The 25,016-nt window shown below is 48.1% G+C and overlaps 1 protein-coding gene across 2 annotated transcripts in view; it reads left to right on the top strand.

The window, feature by feature from the left end:
- The first annotated feature begins 4,179 nt into the window (after positions 1 to 4,179).
- Zmat4 (zinc finger matrin-type 4) overlaps positions 4,180 to 25,016 on the top strand; it is a 359,933-nt gene continuing 339,096 nt past the window's right edge. For both annotated transcript variants that reach the window (XM_041673989.1, XM_041673990.1), the window contains exon 1: positions 4,180 to 4,318. The gene's annotated coding sequence lies outside the window, so the exon portion shown is untranslated. The remainder of the gene's footprint in view (positions 4,319 to 25,016) is intronic.

Raw genomic sequence — 25,016 nt, 5'->3', positions numbered from 1 at the left:
ATTAGTACTCCTTTGATATGTGGATGTTTTATGTCAAAATAGCAATGAATCAGGATCAATGCCTAAATGCATATGATCTTGATATATGACCTCATTCCTTTTTCAAGACATTATTTGGAAGTCTCAAGCCAGACTGTCAACTTGGTTTATAGCAAAGACATCCTACCATCTTGCATTCCTGTGACCTAGACTTCTACCTTATCAAATGTTGTCCACTTAGGGACCCCTGAGGAGCCTCTGGGTGATCTCATTTATGTTCTTTCCTAGTTGGCTTCAGCTGTCAACCTGATGCGTTGCATGTCTGAGGGAGCTTCAACCGAGGGATTGCCTCAATCAGATTGATCTGTGGGCACAGATATGGGGCATTTTCTGACTATTGATTGATGTAGGAATCACCACCAAGTGGCAGGACTGGGGTCTCATCAGAAAGGCCTGGAATCAACTGGGGGAAAGGTGAAGTTTCATTAGCAGTGGAGTGTCCAGGATATTGGAGATGCCAGGACCGTGGGACATCCACCAAAGATAGTGGCTGGAGTGGAGCGGAGCTAATCTGAGCCTACAAGACCAGCGGTGGAGGCTGTAAATTGCAAAGATGTGGAGTTATCTCAGCCCTCTGGAGCCCAGAAGATCTTGGCTGAGTGCACAATGTTGGATAGTGAGCTTCTAATAACTGTTTAATTTGGGGTTTTCTTTGATATGATTGTAATTGTGTCCTGATTCTTCCCTCTAGGAATAAGAAAGTATGTAACTTGTCTTTTGGTTTTTGTTTTGCTCTTATAGGAACCTGCAGCATAGAGACTTTGAAGTTTTAAAGTGATAATATTTTAAAGACCTTAGAATGTTTAAAGCTGACTCGGGGGAAAAAAGAAATGAAAGGTTATGGCTTAAAGTGACATGTTTGTATCAAGTTGACAATGTGTAGATTGCCCTAGTTAGCCTTAGCTGTCAGACGAGGGAATTGCCTAGTCAGTGGTCTTTTGGCAAGTCTATGGACATTTTTCTTGCTAATCGACATCGGAGGGCGCAGGCCACTGTGTGCCGTACCATCTCTGGGATGGTAGTCTTACACTGTATAAGAAGCAGGCGGATCAAGAGTCAGATAGCGACCCAGTAAGCAGCATGCCTCCATGGTCTCAGCTTCACTTCCTACTCTGTCTTGATGTCTTGATCAGTTGTGGACTAACCCCTGCAATTTGAAATATTCTTCCCCAAGGATATTGAGCTTCTTGAAATTCTTCCCCAAGTTGTTTTTGACATTGTTGTTTATCACAGCAGCAAAGCAAACAAAACAAGTTCCTTAGCAACTCTTTGGAGATAAAAGTTTTAAAACACACCAAAATCTTAGGGAATTCCCCCACCCAACTTTTTTTTTCCAGATGCACCTTCCTTTCTTCCTAAACACCTTCTTTTCTTCACCCTCTGGCTGAAGTCTATGCAGACACGCCTTTCAATGAACCGCAGCTCTGTTTTATGGTGGCTAGTTCTGACATTCTCTTCTGGGTTGCAGCCAAGGGTCTGGTTTTAAGTGGGCCGAGGTCCTTCGAAGAGAAGGAGCCTCCTCGAGCTTTTGTATGTGACAATGTCGAACTGTAATTTCTGTCTCTGTTGCCAGTGACGGCACCAAGTGGAGAGTTAAAGGGACTGGGGGCCTGACATCATCTCAGAAGCTGTGAAAGTCCACAGCCTTCATTCTGACTTTCAGCTCTAGGCCTCTGGAGTTGGCTCCCCTGCCTCAGCCTCCCAAGGGTGGGCTAGAACAGCAGAAGGATGGCTCTGTGAGGTTCAGAACTGAACACCTAGGTGCTGAAGTGTGTGCCGAATATGAGTTATATGGATACATAAAATGGTGTTACTGGAGGCCAAGGTCTGGGCTGGATGTGTCCAGTTTCTTAGCCTCTTATCTAAAGAATTGAAAGTGAAACACCATGCAGATTTGCAAAAGAAGCAAGATAATTTTAACCTAGAGATAAGCAATGATACAGATTAAAGATGGATGCATTGCAGAGATTGGCAGTAGACCATATGAGTGAAAGTTCTCAAGAGCTTTAAGCTGCAGCTGGAGGTCTCTTTCTATAAGATTGAAGGAAAAGAGGGTTTGGTGACTAAGGGACATACTTCAAGTGGCTCTCTACTTAGAGGTTGTGCAATCACTTTATCTGTTGTGCATGTCCTTTCCCAGAATGCATTTATTTTTATTTTTATTTTATTTTTTAGGGTTTTTGAGGCAGGGTTTTCTCTGTGTAGCCCTGGCTGTCCTGGAACTTGTTCTATAGACCCGGCTGCCAGGATGGCCTCAAATTCAGAAATGCGCTTGCCTGTGCCTTCTGAGCACTGGGATTAAAGGTCTATGCCTCCATGGCCTGGCTCATGCATATGCAGAGACATAATGATGGTAAATGGGGGATTCTCCCAAAAGGAGGACACAGTTTTGCCTTACTTCACATCCGCCTAAACTAGTTCAGGCTGGATCAGCCCTTCTATATATGTCGGGAATACACTTGAATAGAAACTATCCATATTTGATCTTTCCAGGAGTCCGAGAACTCATCCTATTGTTATGTAAAAATACATGTAGTCTAATGCAGTTGGAGGGGTCAGGGGGTTCTGAGGCTATTCGGTGCATTGTTTAGAGAGGAGCATGCGTGCAAGGAGTGTGCAGGGGAAGAAACTTCACTGCTAAGTGGGTCATTACAGGAGGGGAGTGTAATAAATTATCTCCTATTCTTGCCCATCTCAATAACATCTCTATCCTCCCAGTGTACAGAATGCATTCAGGGAGCCAGGCATGTGTGTGTGTTACCCCACCAAGTGGAGGGACAACAGGATGGCAGCTAGCTGTTCAGAGCCCAAGACAGGTGGGGACGGGGTGGGGCTGGATTTGTCTTTCCAAAGAGGTGGAATTCCAGTAGAGAAGCCTAAAGGACTGGCTCTAATGAACCTGGAACTTGATTTTTTCCCCCCTTCCCTTTGAGTTAATGAAATCACAGCACCCAGAAGGTTAACCCAGAGCCTTCACAGGGCAGGCAAGTACACGCTCTGCTAGTGAGTCGCTCTCTGCCTTGGAAGTAGATTTGCTGGGCGCTTTATCTTTCAAAGATCCTTCTTAATCATTTCTCTTAGCAGATTCTAAATTACATCCTTTTTACATGGCGAACAAACATGAAACTGGACCAAAGTCAGACCCTTCTTTATGTGGGTTTGAGTGAGGAACTGAATTACTCACCAGATGGAGGTTGAGGCTCCGCTCTTTTTTTCCCCCTTTGCTTGCTTTGACTTATGATTTTTGAGACTGTACAATTAATTGAAGGAAGGCAGGGTAGAATAATGAAAAACAAACAAACAAATAAGCAAACAGGCTCCTGGCAGGTACTTAGGTCCAGATTGCCTGCTCATTTGGGACTCCCGTGATGAAAGAAAATCCCAGACTTTTGTGGACTTTAAGAACAACTCTCTCCAGACTCCGGATAGAGTAAAGGGGAAAAGGGAAATGGTGACCTGGCGTTGGGGCAGTTAATGGACCATTAGGAGAAAAACTAGGCACGTGAACTACTAGGTAAAGCATATACCACGATGCCCTGAACAATCGGAAACGACCTTCAGATGACCTCCAAGGTGTAAAAGCATTATTCTGTTTCTTCAGTCGTCAATCTTGTTCTGCTTTCCGGAGCGTTTGCTACAACAGAAGCAAGTCCCCTTGTGATTCACACAAGCCTCAGGAATATTTACCAGCAAGGGGAGACATAAGGAAATAAGCCAGATAATTGTTGCAATGGGCTTTGTTCTGTGGAAGTTAAAATGCTGGGGTAAGAATCTCAGTCTCTCTCTCTCTCTCTCTCTCTCTCTCTCTCTCTCTCTCTCTCTCTCTCTCTCTCTCTCCTATCCTCCTACCCCTTCTCTTCCTTTCTCGACCACCCCCATCTTTTTTGGCTCTCCTCCCCTCCCTTCTCTGGACTCCCCGTCCCCCCGCCCCTGCCACCTGGCGGGAGGAGAGCCTTACAGGTTGTCAATGAAACATGGAATTATTTCCTTTGATGGCTTAGATAATAGTAGGAGCCGAAGCAATGAGTGAGGTCGCCCGAGACCAATGCAGTCCTGCCCGGGACTGGAGAACCAATCACAAGAGCAGGAGGCGGGGCGTCGGCGCCAGCCGATAATTGCTAAGTGCATCGCTAGCACAGTTGGTCGAGCTGCTGAAAGGTCTGGTCGCAGAGGCAGGAACGCAGCATCCTCAGCGTGCTCCAACCCGGCTGCGTCCTCCTGCGCTCGGCCGGGCAGCGAGCCTCCGGACGAGAGCGAGCCCCTCAGCTTCTCGGAGAAGGTACCTTTATCTGTGTCCCGGGAGAGGGGGCTGCTTCCTCTGTGTTTTCATACAAGCTTACAGTTAGCACAGGTGGAGGGATTGCAGACAGAAGAGAAAAGTTTAAGGGGAGGAAAGGTGACAAAGGTGGAGACCCGCTGTTTTTTTTTGTTGGGAGGAAAACAAGCCCACAATTTGGAAAAACTTCTGCGCCGTCAAGAGCTGGGTTTGTTTACTATTAATTAGCAGCGCCCAGTACCATCAAATGGGTCTGATTTTGGGGGCTAGATGACCTGCGGGGTTAGGGTGTAGACTCACGTTTGCTGGGTGACCAAGGCTGGACCCCAGATCGGTGGCTTCCTGGGCTAGAATGCTGCGGTGCTGTGACCATATCCATGAACTAGTTTCCAGAAGCAAGCTTGGTTTGATTGGATTTTCTGCCATCGGGTCTGCCCTGCCCGCTGTACCTTGACCTGCCTTGCCCAAAGCGCTGTGACCCTTCAACTCCAGACGTTCGTCAAACTTTCCCCATCTTCTCCTGGGCTACTTTTGCCCACTCTTTCTCCATCAGTCTTCATTGGGTGAAAAGAGAAATTTCACAGGGTGTAGGAGCCTGTCCCGTTTGACCCCATGCATATCCATCTGCGTATCACCCAACTTGGTGAGAAATAAACCCTTGCCATCGACAAAGAAATGACTTCATTGGTTAGCTCTTGAACACTCTGAAAGACTTTCTTGATTTGGTATACATACCCCGAAAAACAGTGGGGACGGGGCTGAATTTTATCTTAGGGCGCTTTACATTCCAATCAGAGAAAGGAATTCTGAGGTCCCACAGCTCGGGAAGCCAGGCTGCAGAGAGAGGGAAGCTGCTGGGGGCTAGTTTTATCTAGATGCGCAGGTGACTTGTGGCAGGAAGATGGTGCTGGAGTCCCTGCTCACACTGCTTCTGGTAACTGCTCTTCAAGTAAAATGCTCACCAGTTCTTGACTGTCCCACACTGTGGGGCTACAAGGGCCTCATTTTCACTGAGACCCACTTTTGATACTTGATAAAAGTGCCTTTCAGTCCACCTTTGCCACAGGGAATTGCTAGGTAAGTGGACCTTGAGGAGGAGGTGGTGTCCCCAGTGCTGGTGAAGGTGATGTACTCCGCCTGGGACTCACGGCTTTCCCACACAGCTATTTCCTGGTGCCCATTGCTATGAGGTACCCAGTGGTGTGTCATACCTGCGACATCCTCTGATGCTTCCAGTCCCCAGGTGATATGACAAGTCCCTGGGATTCCGGGGATGTGGGTCCAGGTGAATTCCTTCCCTTTGATTTCTGTCCCAGACTTGAAGCCAGGGTAGAGAACGGCAGGGGGGACCTGGGAGGGGTTCTCAACACTGCCACGTCCCTGCGACACCTTTCTGGCCGCCTCAGAGGTGTGACAGCCTTGATTCTTCTGCTCCATACATCGTTTCCACTTTCAATCCTTCCGTTCTTCACTACCACACACAACAGGTTCTCCGTCTCTCCCTTTTGGCAACCGTTTTGGGTGGGAATTGTTATTCTGGAAGTTCTAGTCCCAGTGGCTGAAGAAATAGCCGTCTAGCCTTGTGCGGTTGCAGCTGGTCAGGATGGCCGACCTCTTTTGTGCACATGTTGGCTGGAAGTAGCAAAACAAATCCCAGGCTCCGCACAGCATGACTCCTGCTATCCAAGGTCCCTGAGTGGAGCTGAACTTTCCTAGGTGGTTGGGGGCAGTTCTAAAGCACTTTTCCTCCCTCTGTGACGTAAGGTATATGACCCCAAAGGGGTCATGGGGACAGTACTCAGCACCGAGAAAGCGACCTGAATGCAGACACCCTGTTTTGTTTTGTTCTGTTTTTGTAATAAACATAGGTATGAATTGAAGAAAGCTTTTGAGTTTGAGAGGTATCCAGGGCCAGAAACCAGGAGCAGAACTTAGGGTCTCCCTTCAATTTATGCCAATCTGCGATCTGTTGATGTCTATCATGATAGGGAACATTAAAGGAAGGCGTTTTAAAACAGCTCCTTGTGGTGACTCATCCACAGAGGGAAAGGCTGGGTGGGGGAGGGAGCCCAGGGAGCTTTGGGAAGTACAAGTGGGACACGCAGGAGCACTGGCTTTCTCTCCCTCTCCTCCCCCTCATTTTTCTTCCTTGTATTTCCTCATTTGGAACAGAGATCATTAAAATAACAACTTAAGCTTAAAAAAAAATGAGTATAGGAGCTGTAGAGTAATTGACAAAACTCAAACCACCCTCATTGTAGCTTTACCGTGGGCAGTGTGGTCACAAACCCCAGGACCCTGAACCTCTGCGGTGGAGAACGTAATCGTGGCTTGTGGCTGATTAACTCCTGTGAGGCTGGGTGCTTGCTCGCGTGTTAAGGGGCTGATGGATGGATGCTCAGGAGATTAAATTTGTTGGTTGTCATTTTATCAAATTGAGCATGAAAGCTTCAGCTAGGAAGCTGGGTGGGTACCGGGCATCGATAAAGGGTTTTTCTTTTTGCCCAATTGGCCAGCCAGGGCTTCTGTCCTGAGCTACTGTGTCGTGGAAGGGCTCCATCCTTCTGCTGTTCCAAGGCCAGTGTCATTGATCGCCCTGGCAGATAAGAAACTTCGTACCCCTCTGGACCTCAGTGCCCACCATCCTCCTTGTCATCCCTCTCCATGTCAATAAGTAATCTCTTTACCAGCCTGCTTCGATCTCATCATCTCGTGCCGATTTTGCTGCTAAAGAAAATCATGCCCAGAAACAGGATTGAAAACATTAAAATTTCTATCAGAGGGGTGCCCTTTTGTTTTCTCTTTTAAAATTTAACTTTGTGGTTTTGGGGAAATCAAATCAGCACGTTTATTGGGTTAGGCGTTTTGGTAAACGCTATCATGATGTCTTCTTTCTCTTGGCGGATGTCTGGATTTCCCAGCTCTCCTCAGGGAGGGTGTGTCTGCAGGTTTGAGGCAGTTGGGAACATCCTTGAAAGTCGACAAGATTAAGCCGCAGCGTGCCACTGTTTGTTCGAAATGGCAAAAGGCTGTTTGGAAATCCAAGATCAGTGTTCTCCATGCTGAGTGTCCTCCAGTGTTCAAAGCTAGAATTATGAGTAACTAGTTCATCTGACGCACCTTTCTGTGTATCCACACCTCATCCTTCATCCCAGTTGGGGACTTAGTTCACCTGACGCAGGTACCTTACTGATTTGATAGGTAGGTGTCAGTCTTTTTCCTTCCTCTGTTCTGGTTCTTCCCACCATCTCAGGACACCTTAGACTAGATTTCCTCATAGACACCCTGTTCACCACCTTTCAGAAAGAGTGACCAGAGATGCTGGGAATGCTGAGTTAGCCATCCGGGAGTGCCGGGTGGAATCGATGAGGTAATCTTTCAGCAAGTTCAGTTCTAACTCAGACCTCTATAGCGTCCGTGGGTGGTGGGCTGCTGGTTCTGTGAGGTGGACATGGCAGATGCCTCGGGACAAAGGTGATTTCTACCAGGCATAGGACTCCTGCTGCTTTTCTGTCCTGGGACCACTCCTCCATCCATCCCCCTTCCACAGCTTCCAGACGGTCCAGCTGGGGCCTGACCTTGGGAACATTAGTGGACAGTGTAGTTTGTCTGCTGTTCTCTCTGTTTCTTTGTGCTCTTTTCTCTGTAAACTACCAGCAATTAGAAAAGATCAAATTTACTTCCTTACACTAAGTTAACAGTGTAACTTACAGGGTCGTTGGAGTCTTTCTTCTGTCTTTGTAGACCACACCACGCTACCTCCAGAATACATTCACATCGAGTAGCTACGTATTAGCAAAAACAGCAAAACCCCCAAAAGATGTTTGTAGAAGAAGTTCAGCATCTGCTGGCAGGACAGGAGAGACAGAACTGGGAAGATGCAAACTGAGAGACTGTGGCCTTTTTCTTGTCAGCTGAGACACTGCCGTGGCTACGCAGGGAGTTGTGGTCATAGTTGGGGTTTTAGCTGCAGATAGTGAATGGCACGTGGCTATAATTCCAGCACTTGGAAGGTGGAGGCAGGAAGATCTGGGGTTTAAGACAAGCTTAGGCCATGTAAGGAGCTCCTATCCCCGCCCCCCACACCACCACTATCAAAAACAAACAAACAAACAAACAAACAAACAAAAAAGGAATATTGGGTCTGGCACTTGAGCCCTGGGGTGTAATCTTGGCATTGCACTCATTGGCTCCTTTGGCTTTTAGTTTTTTCCTATGTAAAGAGATCGGACTGTGTTCTTCTGGGTCCCTTTCCACAGGACCTTCTCTTTTGATTTTGCCAGGGAGTCCACCTCCTGCTGTGGAGGCCACCGCTCTGCAGCCTCCCATGCTGCCTTGGTGACTGGCCATACTTTCTGAGCTAGACTCTACGAAGATAGGTCACGAGGCACAGTGGATGGTATGTCAGAAGAAGGGAAAAAAAAAACCAGGCTGAGGGGTGATGTCATAACTGATTCTGGTTTAGGAGGGGATGTTATATGGAGGATGGCGACCAGCTGTTCTCCATCTCCAGTAAGGATTGAACGAGAGAAAATAGACAGAAATTGCAGCAGATGGACTTAGATTAGGTATGAGGAAGCATTTTCCATCAGCAAGAATTTTTTAAAAAGGGAAGGTTGTGAGCCTCCAAGATAATCTTTAAGAGAAGGATAAGCAGAAGGTGTGAGCCGGAGTTGGAGCTGGAGGAGCGTGAGCCGGGGAAGGACAGGGTTCCTTGAGTCTCGGGCTCCATCTCTCTCCCGGAGAAGCCCTACGATGATTTCTCCCAAACTGCACCCTCCGCTACGGGGCTGAGAATTGAAGTGTTTGGGGTGCGTGAGGAATGCAGGGGACCTGTGAGGCCCCTTGGGTAGATCCCCCTCTCTCTGCCCTGAGCTGGCTGCCACCTGGACGGGGGACATTCTGCTCATTGCCTAGGGACCCTCTGTCTGCTGGAATCATGTCTTGCAGACCTGGGAAATGATCTCACAGAGGTAAAAGCATTTGGTGGCATCACCTAGGGAATCCGTGACAGAACTGAGACCGGAGTTAAGCATTCTTCCTCTTCTTCAGAATTGGGGTTATTTTCTTTGTAGTTCATTTCCTTTTTATTCCCAAATGGAACAGGCTGATTCATTTGACTCCTCCCATCTCTTTACCTGGACGGCAGAGATTGACACCTGCAGCTGAACACTGTTTATTGATAGTTCACTGATACCCCCTGCTGGCCCTGTGCTGTCTCCAGCGTCCATTGCCCACACGCACCTGACCACACTTTCTGTAATTTACACAGTCTACTGTTCCGTCTCCGGTCATGGCTTGGGAGGAGGCTGCTCTGCCATCCCTGGGGACTCTGCAGTGTTGCTGCTGGGCCACACGGCAGCATTTCTGTCACAACCCAGAACAAAAAGAAGGGACTAGATAGAGAAGGGAGCATCAAGAAGAGAGACAGGGAAATCATGAGAGATACTGAACTTGAATCTTACGGTGGTTAGAGATTGTAGCTATCCATTCAACTTTTTCACGGAAATAATGGAACAGAGAAGTCCCATGAAAGGGGTCATACCATGAATAAAATATTTCACAGTTACCTTCAAAACAAACAGAACATGTGTGGAACATTAATAGAAGGCAGAGGGCTGGCCCACAGGAATGTTCTCAGGGCCCAAAGTCTGGCTATCTGCCGGGTGAGGGGAAGAGCCTCATCCTTCTGACAAGATTAGGTAGCAGCTGGGGGAAATCTTCACTTCCTGATCTCTGAGTGTGCGAGAGCTGAGCATCGCGTAAGAAGTCTTTAGATTCTGGCTGCAGGGCAGGATGTCTGCCCAAGGAATGGCTGTAGAGATGTAAAGATAGAGATATAAAGGAGCCTAAGGAAGAAAGGTCTTGCATACTGTGCTGGTCAGACAGGTTCCCTGGGGTGCAAGCTGGACCACAAGGGAGCTCTGGAAGACCCAGAGGAAGGAATTAGAGGAATTGGAGTCTATCTGCAGAGGGAGAGTGGAGTAACCACACCCGAGGGAGAACTTTGAGAAATCCATTAGATATATCTGCAAGCCCCCAGAGTGGTTCATCGCGTCTTTGTCCTTCAGAGTGACCTTCATCTGCACTCACAGTTCCCTCCTCCGTTTTGATGCTGTGGACTGTAATTGAAATAGGTGTGTTAAGCAGAGCAATCTTTGTCTTGGGTGTGAGGTTCAGCGTGGCTTATTGGTCTGGGGCAGGTCTCTGGAAGGAATGAACGATTGAGACTAGGTCAAAGGTAATTTGCTATCAGCTCTATGAGAGAGGGATGGACAGAGGTGAGCCGTGTGTGCACATCTCAAAAGCAAGGGATAACAGCACAACATGCCTGAAATACCTGGGTGCTGTTGTATCTGAATATATAAGGTGTGTTTTTGGGGGGAGTATAGGAAGTAGGGTTGTGGGTGCTTGCCAGGTAGGAAGGGTCAAGTTGGCCCGGTGAGGGGGTAGAAGGGTGTTAGGCAAGAAACGATACAGTCTCGTTTGGACCTAGAAATAATAGCCTGGGTAGCTGCCAAGTGGAGAAGCTGAGGTTTGGGGCGGGGCTTAAGAAGGGAAGAGCCAGTCCGGGACAGGTGAAAAATGACAGGTGCCTACGGAAAGATGGCGGCAACAGGGAGATCAGTAAGATGGCTCACTGAAGACACTTCCAGCTCAGGTCTGGAAAACTCCCAGGGCCAAGGTGACTTCTGCAGGCGTCTTCATTGCCTTTCAACTGAATTCCAGGGAGGATGCGAGTTATTAGGGAAGGGCATTTTGCCTGGATGGAACGGAGCTCCTTGGGAAAGCAGCTCACTATGCAAGGCCCATGGACTGCCTGAAGCCGGCAGGAGACCTTTTACGGCTGGACAAATTGCGTTCGATCCCTAGAACCCACACAAAGAAGGAGAGCACCAACTCCGCAAAGTTACCACTGTTTTCCACTTGTTTGCCATGACATGTTCCCCACAACAACCCTGTTGCTGCCCCTGCGAATCACGCGCCATCCGGAAAAGGAAAGGCGCATCCCCACGAGGACCAGCTGATGTGGAATAAAGAAGAGAGACGAAGCCAGCCACTGCTACTGAAATAGGATAAGAGGAAATGGGATAAGGGTCCAGAGAGACAGCTCAGCAGCTAAGAGCATTGGCTGCTCTTCCAGAAAGAGGATTGGGGTTTAAATCCCGGCACCCACATGGTGGGTCGCTATCTGTAACTGCAGTTCTAGGGGATCCAATGCCCTCTACTGGCCCCCGTGGGAACTGCACAGACATATACACAGGCAACCCCCCCCCCCCCCCAACAAAATACAACTCAAACGAAAATTCAAAGCAGGAAGTTATTTCAAGCTACAGGGAAAGGCTACACGTGAGGTTGCTAGAGTTCATGCTTTAATGGAGAGGACGGCCAGAGCCCAGGTGCGGCATCATCAGAGGAGGCTGCGAATTATTTTTCTGCAGAATATTAGAAACTGTTCCGTCTGTAGAAAAGTGGCCAGAGACTTCTGCGCAGATACTTCAAAAACATATAGAACAGAAATAAGTGACCAGAGTATGCACCAGCCTTGTCATTAATATGCAAAATTAAAACCAAGATATTGTTGGCTACCCAATACATTAGCAAAGATGAAAAATGTCAGTGTCCCGCCCAGTGTTGTAGAGAACAATGGACATTCATATACCTCACTGGTGGGGAGATAATTTGAAAAGATGAGACAGGTCTCCGGAAGTGCCCTTTATGCCAGCAAGCAGGTCTTCGCCAAGGAATTAACCCTAAAGGAATAAGCAGAGATGTGGGAAGTCACTCCAATCAGGAATTTCCCTTTCAGCAGTATTCGTGCCGACAACACATTGTGTGGGGGATTAATTAAATCTAATATGGGTCATCTATAAAATGGAAATCAAAGAAGCTATTAAAACTACATGGAATAATATATAAGGATGCCGAAAATGCTAATAATACGTCTATTAAGTAAAGATTGAAAAGTAAATAGGGTGGAATTGTAGTTAACGCAGAGTGGAACGCCACAGCACGGAAATGGATACAGCTAAATTGTGTTTTGTTGTTTTTCCACTTTTTGAGTTTTTCAAATTTCTTTCAGGAAGAATGTTATCCTACAAATCGGAAACAATGGCCTTTCCTCATATTGAAAATAGATTTTTTTTTTCGTACAATATAGTCTCATCATGGTCTCCCCTCCTCCCAGATTCACCCCTCTCACCCATTCACACCTCCCCTCCTCTCTCTCATTAGGAAACAGCCAGGTATCCAAGAAGTAGAGACAAACCAACCAGAATGGGGCAAAGCAAATCGGAAACAAAGCCAGAGGAAAGCACAAGGATCACCTGCAGCTGCACAGACACACACGTGCACACATCAGAGTCTCCATGAAAGCTCAAAACCAGAAACTATCATATAGAAGTTTCTTATAATATATAATACAAAGTATTATGAGAGAAAGAACCTCTAAAAATAGCATTGATTTCATTTCATGTTGGCCATCTACTGCTGGGCATGGGGCCTGCCCTTGGGAGTGGTTTGTATCCCAAGTGAGACTCCATTGGAGAAAACTAATTTTTCATTTGCAAGTGGCTACCCATTGGAGATAGCTTCAAGGTTAGAGCTGGGGACGTGTGTCCACGTCTCCTCTCAGCACTGGGACCCCATCTGGCTTAGACCTGTGCAGCCCTGTGCATGCTGCCTTGGTCAGTTCATATGTGAAGTGGTCCTGCTGTCTCTAGAAGCCTTGTTTCCTTGGTGTCCGCATCCCCTCTAGCTCCGGCACTCTTTCTGCCTCCTCTTCCACAGAGAAATGATGCTCTTTTAAATTCCTTCTACCAAGCCTAGACGCTCAAGCAGTGACTGTATGTGTAACAGCCTTGTAGGCTCAGCGCTTGCTCCATCAGACCAGCACCTGTCCTCAGTGTGTTTAGGAAGGTGATAATTGAATCCAGTCCTGAAATCCAGCAGGCGCATCTCTGTGAAGAGCTCATCCTCTGTTCCCCTGCACAGGCAACAGGCATTTCCGGTGGCCGGACATTGTGACCTCTGGCCCACCTGCTCGCCACAGCCCAGGCCATCTGTCACAGCGATTAGACCTGTCTTAGCATTTCCGGTCGCTTGTTTCCATGCATCCCAAGTGGAGAAGTTGAGGCTCAGCGAGACTTGTGACTGAATCAGGGTAGTAAACCTCCTGAGTCTTAGTGCTGGAGGAGGCAGAAATCTTTAATAAATAAATAAATTTTAAAAAATGTAAAAAAAAAAACAAAATAAATGAACAAACAAATACATAAATGTTTAAAAAAAAAAAAAACCTCCCGAGTGACATTGGTAGGCACAAACCCCAGGCTCCCTGGTGCTAGATGCCATGGTCTCTGCAGAATAGCTGTTTTGCTGACCTCTGCATGCTCCACAGGACAGTGTGGAGCATGCTACCAGGGGCTGCACACTGCTGTGCGGGGACTGTGGGTGCTGAGCCGGAGGCGACCCCACCGGCTGCAGCCTGCCCTAGAGTCTCATTTGTTCTTGTTTTCCAGACTGTGTGCACTTCCCACTGTGATTTCCTCTGTTGCATAAACTCTGGAGAGCCAAGTCAGCTTGCTTGGGGTGGAGGACACAGCTGGCTGGCTCCATGATGTGTGTTGGGACACATGAAGGCTCTGGACTCCCTTCTCACAGCAGGGCCGGTGGTGGCTCTCATGGGCATAACCTTGGGACTTTTGCAGGCTTAATTGGGAAAAAAGTGGGCAGGCTTGCAGCAAGCGGGGCTGGTTGAGGAGCTGTGTGTACATAATTTGCTGCTCTATTTATTTTAATAAGAGCCCAAATTTATGTGGTATTTTGTACTTGGGAGCTTCAGATGTGGGCGGGGTATATCCCCTCCCCCATTTTTCAGGGGAAGAAATCAATAGGGAATGGATATGAAATTGTGAGGGCAGCTGAATTCTTCCTGCAAATTGCAACTGGCTTATCAGCAGCAAGGGTTTCCCATGGACCTGCATGTCCTTGGTAAAGGAGGGGTGTGAATTAGCATCTTGCGTAACCCTTGTGGGCTACATCGCATGGGTGCCAGCCTTTAGCTGAGTCCAACAATATAAGGCTGAGTATAGGCGCTGAGATACGCAGTTATCAGTGAGGGAAACAATGGTCTCAGAAGACCCAGGAAGACAAAGCATCCTGAATATTGAGCTTTGAGGGATGTGACTAATTGGACGGTGGGAGGGGCATCCTCTAAGGACTGTATGTCTGAAGTCAGGAGCGAGCAAGGAACACCTCTGACTGCCAAGGTTGCGGGCTGCACCACGGTGATGTTAAGATGTGCTGCAGGCACCCTGTTGTGACAGGACTTGCTCTCTTAGAAAGCCCTGTGTTCCCTAGGCTGGGACAATGTGACAATGAGGAGCATGAAGGGAGGAGACCACAGAGGCAGACGTGGCCTGGGATCTTAAAGGCTTTCATTTTCTTCTGCTGTGTTCTTGATTCCGTTCCTGTTGAAAAGGAATTGCCCTGTAGGGTTCCAGGAAGACAGAAGGGAGACTTGGGACTGTTGCCACTCTATCCCAACCCCTTCTGTTGGGAACGTAGGGCTTTCAAATTTATCAGCCAATGAGAAAAAAAGAAAACTTGAAAATTGGGGGCCAAGGTGAGAGTAAGCAAGTAATGCCCAGAGGCATGTTTAAATATAAGTGGGTGCTCTTAGCAGGTCCTAAGGATAACTGCTTCTAAAGTTACAAGTTGGGAAATTCTAGCTGTGGTAAGCTCCACATGGGACAGAAAGACAGAGTCTAGGGTGGCTCTTTGTTTTACATTTGTAAACATTGGGTCAGAGCACCTTGTTTTTCAGGGGGGTAAACAGGCTTGGACTGTAACTGAGGTTTACTGGGTGAGCCTTGCTAGTGGTGTAATACTGACACCTACCTTGTGTTCCCAGGTAGCCACCGCACTTTGGCCGGGATTCCAGGTGACTAACACTGGGTGGGAAGGAACTGGTTTTGCACTTCTCTGTCTGCCTGACAGAAGCTCCTCCTCCTCATGGCCTCCTGATCTCCAGGAGGCGCTGCAGAAGGATTCTGCTTGTACAGTCACGGTGTCACTGGAGCCTGGTTTGATTCAATGCATTCCCTGAGTGATCCAGGAAGATGGCTGGCTTGGGCATGTGGGCTCTGGGGTACAGTTCCGCTCTTGGAATTTTGCATGCTACAAAAAGTTGGCTTCTCCTCCATAGCCTCCCACTTTCTTAACACGAAGCAAACCTTTTGGACATTTTGGTATACACTTATTCCATGTTCTAGATGTGGAGAATGGACAGAATCCTCTAAACAGTGAGACTAGACCTGTGGACGAGACTGCCCTCGGGTCCGTCCTTTCTGAGCTTAGGTGGGGAGACAGATGGCTAGACCACAAGTCAATGTAACTGAGGACTAGTGTCTGCGTGGAGAAAGATAAAGCCAGCCAGGGGAGGAGGGAGCACCTTCGGGAGGAAGTATCCGGAAGAGATTTTCCTATAGCAACACTCTCAGAGACCTGAAACAGGGGAGCTGGTCTATGTGGATGCCGAGGGATTAGCAGTCCAGGCCCGGAAAGGCTACAGAGTTGGAGACACTGGGGTGTCCGCAGTAGCTGCCAGGCCAGAGGCCAGACTCCGCCTTCTCCAACTCTGGAGAGCCCTGAGTAGAGCGGTGTGCCTGCCCTCTGATGTCAAAGTGTCATTGGCTGTCATCCTGAGAGTACACTGTAGCAGGCCATGTGTAGGCAGAGGGCAGCCAGGAGAGCAGGATTCTGACTAGCAACGGTGGGGGATTATTGGCAGTGGTGAAGTTTTATTTATATCTTGAAGAGGGAGCAGGCAGGATGTGCTGACGACTTGAACTTTGGGTTTGAGAGAGACTGACCATTCGAGGATGCATTTAAGGGTTTGGAATAAAGCAGAAAGGTCTATATATAAGGAGCAAATGGGGAGGGGGGCCTGGGGGGAGGTGAGGATGAGTGGAAGGACAGGAAATAAAGAATAAAGGTTGTGCAGGATAGGGTGGCAGGGAGGGAGGATGGGGAGGAGGACGGTGGGAGTGGTGGCCTGTGGTATGAGGGTGGGAGTGGCAGAGCCAGGAAGGGGGCTGGCAAGGATGGGGGGGGCTCCTTGTTGGGGCAGAGAGAGAGGATGGGAAGTGAGGATGGTGTGGGTTGCGGGATGAAAGTTGAGAGTGGAGGGGACAGGGCAGGAAATGAATCTGAGCTGTGGAAGGATAGGAGGTGAGGAGGGAGGGAGAGTGAGGGTGCTGGCAGGGCCGGGAGTGGGGAATTTGTTTTAGGATGTATGAGACATCCAATCAGAATATCCACTGCAAGGGTGGGTTGTGTGTCCAGAGGAAAGATTTAGACTAGAGAAGGGCTTTGGGGTCATCAGTGGCATTTAAGGTCATGGGGCCAGATTGGCTCACTCTGAAGAGCCTGGGTACAGAGGCGGTAAAGATGGAGTTTTGAGAATGGCAGTATTTATAGATCGGGAAGAGTAGCTGGCAAACTTCCTAAAGTGCCAGACAGTAAATACTTAAGGCATTGCAGGCCGTATTGTATTCCCTGCAACTGTTTAACTTGACTCCCGTAGCACACAACAGTTGCAGGAGTAAGCTGGGCTGAGCTACACAGCAGAACTCCACCGCAAATCCATCTGACCTGCAGACCAGAATTCTCTGACCTTGGGTGTAAGACATTGAGGATTATCCTGGAAACAAGAAGGAGAGGAAGTAGAGAAAGCGGGGAGGCCGGGGAAGAGAGGACCCTGCCTCAGGAACTCAAGGTGGAGGTTCTTTCTGAGAAAGGAGAGCTGCTCAGGGTCAGACATTGTTTCTGCAAGAGCGAGGCTGAGAGCTAAGCCGCAGCTCAGTGGAGACTGACGAGCGAACCTCGCTGTTGAGGGTTCTCTGGGTGGAGTGGGTTCAAGGAAAATAAATAACTTTGTGGTAGAGTGTTGTCCTCAAGAGGTGCAAAGAGATGAAATGGTAGCTTCAGGACTGGGTGGAGGTCAAAGTCAGCACGTCTGCTTCCAAAATAAGAAACATAACAAGCCTTTTGTAAGGGAATGAAAGCAACACGGGGGCCTTGAGGCCACATCCTACAGTGGAGTAGGAATGGGAAGGGCAGGCCTCTTCTTACACTGAGTAGAAGGGAAGGGAAGCTGTCTGGTGGGTGTGGTAAGTGAGTATGTTGGGTGGGGACTCTTTGGGTTGCTTTATTTTCTCAGATTTGCAGAAAGTATGATGAAGACTTTTGCAGGGAGAGGTGAAGGTTCTGGGTGTGATAGGCCTTGGAAACAGAGCCCGCCCCCCAAATTTGGAGAGAGCTGCAGACAGTCATAAAGGGTTGTTTTGAGTCTCTAAAGCAAAGTTAAATGGTGTTATGTGTGCATGCATCTGTGTGTGTATGTGTGTGTCTGAGTATGTGTGCAGCTCTCCTCAGAAATGAGGGGTGGAACCACTTGCGAGAGTAGGTGGGGCTTGGGGGAAGGAAAGACACTTGGGTTTGAAGAATAGAACCACCTAAGAACAGGTACCCAGCAGAATGACTGGCAGTGCGAGATGGGATGAGGGCTAGCTCTGGGTACCTGGGGAAGAGTGTCAGCAAGCTGGTGTAGGTTGCCCCATGAGTACTGCCCATGCCATAGCTGGGCATGGACACGAGGCTGGCTCTGCCTGAATCAGGTTTTCTGCATAGGACCTCTTCTTGGATTGCAAAGGACGGAACCTGCTGTATTTGAGACTCATCATTGCACGAGTGACAGAGGCAATGGGTTTGAAGCTTGTAACGGACCAAAGCAGATGGAAGGCTTGTCCATTTCCCCCTCCAGATCTTATTCCAGGAGCGTCTTTCTTAGTTGAAGCTCAGAATAACACAGCTCAGATCCCAGTTTAACCCCTGGTAGCTGCACACACACACCTGACTCAGAGTCCATACAGCTTTTCCCAAGCCCAGTTAAAAATTTCCTTCAGGCTTACTTAATTTTTATGTGTATGTCTGTTTGGCCTGCATGCATGTATATGCACTGTGTGCATACCGTGTCCTGGGAAGTCAAAAGGGCAATGATGTTTAGCTTTTGAGCCATCTCTGCAGCTACCAAACCCAGTTTTATCAGCTTTCGAGTGCCTGGCTTGGGTCTGAGAGTTTTGTTGCAGGGACTGGCTGGAGCGTCCAATGTGAAGTACTCAGCCTTAAGTAGTCAGGGCCTATGGCAATCTACTAAAGGGTTATAGAGGCACTCTAAGAATGGGCAGGGCCGTGGACTGGGGTCATGGACCCACATGTATTTGCCGTGCAGAACCTTGAGTGGTGACTGAAGAAGGCCAGAATGCCTGTTTTTCCAATTCAAAGCTCAGACACAACCTCCCTACTCTTGCTGGTCTGTTGTGCCCTTGAAAGAAGGGCACCATAGGGGATCAGAGTGGCACTACCAAATAGCGTGGCACCTTTAAAATGAGGACCTGGAAGCCCTTCAGCTGCAAGGACCGCAATGCTGAGAGGAAGTAAAGGTGACCAAATGCCCTGCAATGCTTAGGGCAGCAGGAACATAGATTTTTCATAGCAATCAAATGATTTCTGGGAAAATCCCATCCACCTCCCCAACTTGAGCTGCGGAAAGCAAACGATTGGCTGTGAGGCGCAGCGTGCTGGGTCGAGCTTGCCTCGGGATGCCTTACATTGCTGCGGCCCTCCTCTAGGGCACACACTGGTGGAACTTAGAGAGGAGAGATGTCCCCTCAGCCCTGGCCTGTGCTGAGTGGTCAGTGCCCGGCTGTGTGCGGCTCTGTCATAGGTGTGACTTTTGGGTCTCTTCTCCCTTGAGATGCTTCTGCCCTTTGGATGAGGGACCTATGGGGGAGGCGATGACAGACAGTGACAGGATAGTGATGCATTCACCACCTAGTTGCCACGAAGCTTCCCGATATGCTCGCTTGTGTCTCCATGTGGAGAGAATACGCGGTTTCTTACTCTACCTCCTTCCAGAGAGGATCAATGTACCCGTGAGATGTGCTCTTGCAAGAACTGTGTCTTCAAAGTAGCTTGTGTTCTCAAAGTAGCTTGTGTTTCTGGGCCTCATAGAACTGCTCCACGGGTTTTGCTGTAACTGATATTTTCCCACAGAAGCTGTCAAAGCTTCAGGATGCTTGTCATGGCGGGAGGGGTTAGCCAAGGCTGTTTAGAATTCTTCCCAGGTTTGCAGATGACACTGCTGTATAAATGTGATGGGGAGTTGCGTTGTAGTTTTGGGGAGAGTTTGAAGATGTGGAAATCTTCTTACAGATGGCATCACAGTGTCCAGAATACAGAGGGCTGTTTTTATACATGGAAAACTAGACAAAGCATGGTTGAGTGGAACCCCTGAAAGTACCCAAGGGAAATGTAGTCAGCTCAGCACTGCAGTGAGGTAGATCAGACTTGGGGGGCAGGGGCTGACTCTGAAGGGGGTCGAATCACATTGTTGGGTCCCTCTATTGGCAGTCATTGCTCTGTGGCGTGAGGATGAGGGATGGGCTGCTTTACAGGTGGCACTGGATAGTGGAGAGGGAGGGTAATTCAGGTCATGTACTATTGCCAGTCATAACTCCAATGATAACAACGATCAAGATGCCAATTAAGAGGGAAACGCGGTGAAACATTGGAAGCTATAAAATCATTGAAGACATTACTTGGTGTCTCAGCCACGGCAGGGGCAGTTTTCTGGAAAGTGTGGGTTTTGAGGATTTCTGTACTTTTCAACTTACTTCTGGGTTTCTGCCCAAAGGAAATAACCAGAAAAGCAGTGAAAGTATATTTGTGTGATATTGTTCATTGAGGTCCTCCATGATGTCCCGGAAAACTGTTCAAGCTACCTGTCCCGCTGGCCTTAAGTGGGGGCATGACACAGCTCAGAGTTATCCAAGGAGAAACCTCCTTTGAGGAATTGCCAAGATCAGATTGGCCTGTGGGCAAGTCTGTGAGTTGTGAAGACAAAGTTTGTCTTCACTGTTAAGTGACAGAGGAGGACCCCGCTCACTGTGGATGTGTATCTCTGATCCTCTGGCAAGTGACCCTGGATTATATGAGTGAGCCACAAGAAGTGCTCCTCTCTGCTCCCTCCTTCGGTTTCTGACCTCGAGTTCCTGCCTTGAATTCCCTCCACAGCCATAATGTGTGACCTGGAAGTAGAAGCTGAATAACCCTTTCCACTCCAAGTTGCTTGTGTTTAGAGTGTTTCATCACAGCACCAGGATGAAACTAGAGAACAGCCCGGAAGAAGGCAACCAGGCCGTTATGTTTATGGTGGCACATCCCTACAACAGCCAGCCACCTTGTAAAATTCCTAGAAGGGAGCTGATGATGCAAACTCACGCTCATGGGGCTATAAGTGAAATGGTCTCTGAGCTGTCACGAATGTTGCTCAGACACCAGTGTGACTGGAAGTCTGCCTGGGTCCTGAGGTTGTGGGAGATTTTTGTTTGCTTCTGTCTTGTAGTTTACAAATAGTCCGTGGTGGACCCTTATTGATTGGTTATAACACAGTCACCGAAAGAAGAATAAGATCCAATATAAGAATAAGGCCTTATATTCATGCCCTTTCTGTGGATCCGTCCTGGCGTGGATTCCTTGCAAGCCTGGCTTTGGAGGGACATACCTCTTACTCCTCCCTGGCCCATGCAGAAGAGATGATGTTTTGGGGATAGAAACAAACAGTTGGGATGAGGAGAGAGAAGCAGTGGAGACAGCGATGAGTTCAGGGTACAGTGGACAGCTGCTTCCCCACTTGCTCTCTGCTCAGAAAGCCGTTTAGTCACAGAATCCACAGACATGATAGTCCTGTGGCATTAGCATGTTAGTCATGACCAAAGCCATGTTAGGTTGGGGGCCACCGTTTCCCCTCCATCAGGTCGTCACTGGAAGCTAAGAAGAGGTTTTTGTAAAACAAAAAAGCAGCCCTGCCTACACAATGCTAATAGAACATGGGGGCTGGAGATGCGAGGAAGGCACTCAGGCAGAGACAATGGGCTAGAGCTGGCGTCTCCCAGGAGACAAACAGTCCTCCCCAGCTAGGGTGGTACCACAGATGCGCCTCACCTCGCACACCTGTGCCTGCGTAGAGGCAACACAGGATTGCCATTTGTGAGTCCTGTAGGAGGTTAAGAGCACCAATGGGACAAGCTCTACAGCAGAGCCCTCCACACCCAGCGTGCTTCTGAGGCTCTGCAGCCTCAGGCAGGCGTGGCTTGCTAGGCATTTCTCCTTGAATAAAACCCAGGCCGTGGAGCAGAGTTTATCCCCATGTATAAACGGAACAACTTAGTTCTGTTACATATGCACGCATAGCACATATACGTATATATAAAGCATATTTAAATCGGGACTTTAAAAATATATTGGTTTTGCTGCTGAAAGTAGAGCACATTTACTTCAGTTTGGCAAAATACTGTAGGGATCCAGATATTTCCTTCTCAGTTCCAAGAGTTCTAAATTTAAATATTTTACTTAAGTTCATTCTTACAACATGAGCTGGGGAGCCATTTGGGCCCCTAACTTTGGTTCCCATTCAAGGAAACCCACCTTTTCCCATTGATACCAACTGTCTACAGGCTGAACGGAGGCTCTCCATGCAGAAGCCGAGCGGTCCTTCCATTCACCTGCCTTTTGTTCGTCCCACTTCAGGGACTGAAAGCGCAATGGCTGGTGGGTGATTTTGTCTTTGCATACCTGCAGAGTGAGGTCCCTAAGAGCCCCCGGTTGGGGTTGTGTTTAGTGAAGGTAGACTGCCGCTTTTGTAGAGATGCGGCTTTCTTCGGGAATGTGCTGGGACTCTGGCTCTTCCGCTGCTTTGGAATGTACCCAGATGTTTGGCTTCCTTTAAATCTCTGACATGACCGTGGCCAAGTCTATAAATAGCTCTAACATCAGCTATAATGCTGGCATGATGCTGATTTTTATCTTGCCACCCGCTAGGCAAAAACACCCCCCACCCCCAACCTGTCACACACACACACACACACACACATGCACACACACACTTGCATGCACACATGCATCCTCACGCACACACACACACACACATGCACACACACACACACTTGCATGCACACATGCATCCTCACGCACACACACACACATGCACACACACACACACACTTGTATGCACACATGCATCCTCTCACATACGCACTTAAATAGCTAAATATCTAAACTATAAGCAAAAATCTTGAAAGTCCTCAACCCCATCTGTGTTTTTGTTTCTTTCTGTTTTAGAATTAGGAACAAAAGCAGCTAAAGAGCTTTTAATGGTAACAAGGGGAAAAAATCCCTAAGAATCTACTATGTCCAGGCACAGTGCTAAATTTAATTTGTTCCTACCCTCAGAGTAGACACCTAGCAAGAGGGCAGAATGTCAGCCACCACTTGTGCCAGGCTATCCGAGGGTACTCTGTAAAGTCACCTGTGGGCATTCCTGGCATTCTGTGATTGTGGACAAGATCTTTAATGGCATCAGCAACGGAATGCCACAAAACAGCTGTTTCAACAGCAGGGATTTGCCTTCCTGTGAGTCCAAAGTCTAGGAGCTTTACATGTTGGCAGAACAAGTTCCCCCTGAAGGCTGCAAGAGGAGGACCTGGTGACCTTTTCTGGGCATGGAGAGAGCCATCCTTCCCTTTGTGTCTTTAAAGAAACACACACACAGGAGATTTACAGACACACACACACACACACAGGAGGTTTACAGAAACATGCATAAGACTCATAGACAGATGTCTTTATTTTGTGTGTGTGTGCACGTGTGTGTGCGCATGTGTGTGTGTGCATGTGTGTGTGTGTGTGTGTGCGCACCATAAGTGCACAGATGCCAGCAGAAGCCAGAAGAGAGCATCAGATTCCCTGAAGCTGGAGTTCTAGTCAAGCGTGAGCTACCCAACATGGATACTGGGAAGAGAACTTGGGTCCTCCAGAAGAGCGGCAAAGAAGGGCTCTTAACCTTAGAGACATCTTTCACCTGCTTGATCCCCCATCTCTGTAGGCTTTCTTCTCTTGGTGTTTCTACATGTCCAACCATCTGCCATTTTTGAGGTGCGAAGTCATGCTGGATTGTAAGTCACCCTAAGATATTCCTCATTTTAACTTGACACTTCTGTCCCGACTTACCTCTGCCTAAGGACACACACACACACATACACACACAGAGACACACAGACATACACACAGACACAACCACACATTCACATACAAACACACATGAACACATTCATACACACATATACATACACAGAAACACATAGACACACATAGACACATGCACATACACAGAGACACATTCATACACATACACACACATACACAGAGACACACAAACACAACCACATATTCACATACAAACACACATGAACACATTCACACACACATATACATACACAGAAGCACACAGATCCAGACATATAAATACACACGCATGCGTGCGTGCACACACACACACACACACACACACACACACGGTTTCCTTTTGGAAATCCCCTCTGGGATTGCTAGTTCTTCATGGTCAGTGGAGGCTGCAGCTGAAACCCAATCAGAGAGGCACAACTCATTTATTTTTCTTTACTTGGTGGGCAGCAACACTGATGTCCTAGTTTCATTTTTGTTGCTGTGATGAAATACCGCGAAGATGAAAAGCAATTTAGGGGAGAAAGGGTTTGGTGGTGGATTCCCACCCATAGTCTCTTATTTCCAGGAAGCAAAGATGGTGGGAACTGGAAGCAACTAGTCACACCTAGTCCAGAGCGGAGAGAACTGAGTGTGTGCATCCTGACTGGTTAGCTGGCCTTCTCCACTCTGCTCTTCCACACTTCAGGTCTCCCAACCCTTTCGAGCTGGGTCTTCCCACATGGATTAAAGGAGTCAGAATGGTACCTCACAGGTGTGCGCACAGGTCATCCCGAACTAGACTCACTCTGAGGCTCACTTCCCAGCCTACTTTAGAGTGGTGGTTCTCAACCTTTCCAGGGCTGTGACCCTTTGATACAGTTCCCCATGTCGAGGTGGCCCCCCATAAAATTATTTTCATTGCTATTTCATAACTGTAATTTTGCTACTGCTAAGAAACATGACGTAACTGTCTGATATGTAGGACATCTGATATATGACCCCTGTGGGAGCATCATTCGACCCTCAAAGGGTTGGGAACTACTGCTCTAGATTGTGACAAAGTAACAACTTTGTCACTGCAGCTCATAGTCCAAGTTGTGTTTATTCTTTTCAGACACGTACATTAACGGCTCCTTTAACACATTCTCTGTCCTGAACAAGCTTGTAAGCGGCTTGGCCCTCCTACCTGGTGAAGCTGCCCAGGGGCAGGTTTAGACTCAGGGATACATTGGAATTGAGCCAGAACTCTTATGTGGACCAGAGGTGACAGATTTGCTCAGGGACTCTGGGATGTGAAGGGTCAATTGTATTTCCTCAGAAGAAACCCTGAGACCCCAGGGAGAGGCTCTACTGAAAGCCAGGGCCAGGATGGTAAAAATCCAGCTTTATCCCTGGATATTCTTGTGTTTCTTTGGGTTCTATTGGGGGACAGGGCTACAAAGGCCAGCTCCTAAATGAGGCGTGGAAAAATGCTGCCTGTAGAAGATAAGCTGACGTACTTTATCTTCTTGGGGCTTCTTCCCACCCGCTGACATTCTGAAAAATACCACCTGCTAGGACTGGGATCTCCAGTCAG

The sequence above is a fragment of the Microtus oregoni genome, unplaced genomic scaffold (genome assembly GCF_018167655.1).
Source record: "Microtus oregoni isolate MIOR12 unplaced genomic scaffold, Mior012 000024F_ref0000369, whole genome shotgun sequence".
Classification (NCBI taxonomy): Eukaryota; Metazoa; Chordata; class Mammalia; order Rodentia; family Cricetidae; genus Microtus; species Microtus oregoni.
This window is presented reverse-complemented; position numbering and strand designations above follow the sequence as displayed.